This window comes from Chiloscyllium plagiosum, chromosome 45, assembly GCF_004010195.1.
Source record: "Chiloscyllium plagiosum isolate BGI_BamShark_2017 chromosome 45, ASM401019v2, whole genome shotgun sequence".
NCBI classification, from domain to species: Eukaryota; Metazoa; Chordata; class Chondrichthyes; order Orectolobiformes; family Hemiscylliidae; genus Chiloscyllium; species Chiloscyllium plagiosum.
Window position 1 is genome coordinate 7,300,871 of NC_057754.1, and position 228 is coordinate 7,301,098.

Sequence of the window (228 nt, forward strand, 5' to 3'; positions counted from 1 at the left end):
GCCAATCCACCCTAACCTGCACATCCTTGGGCACTATGGGATAATTTAGCACGGCCAATCCACCCTAACCTGCACATCCCTGGGCACTATGGGACATTTTAGCACGGCCAATCCACCCTAACCTGCACGTCCCTGGGCACTATGGGATCGAACCCAGGTCCCTGGCGCTGGGAGGCAGCAGTGCTAACCCACTGAGCCACCATGCCGCCCTGTTTATCTCCTGTTGTA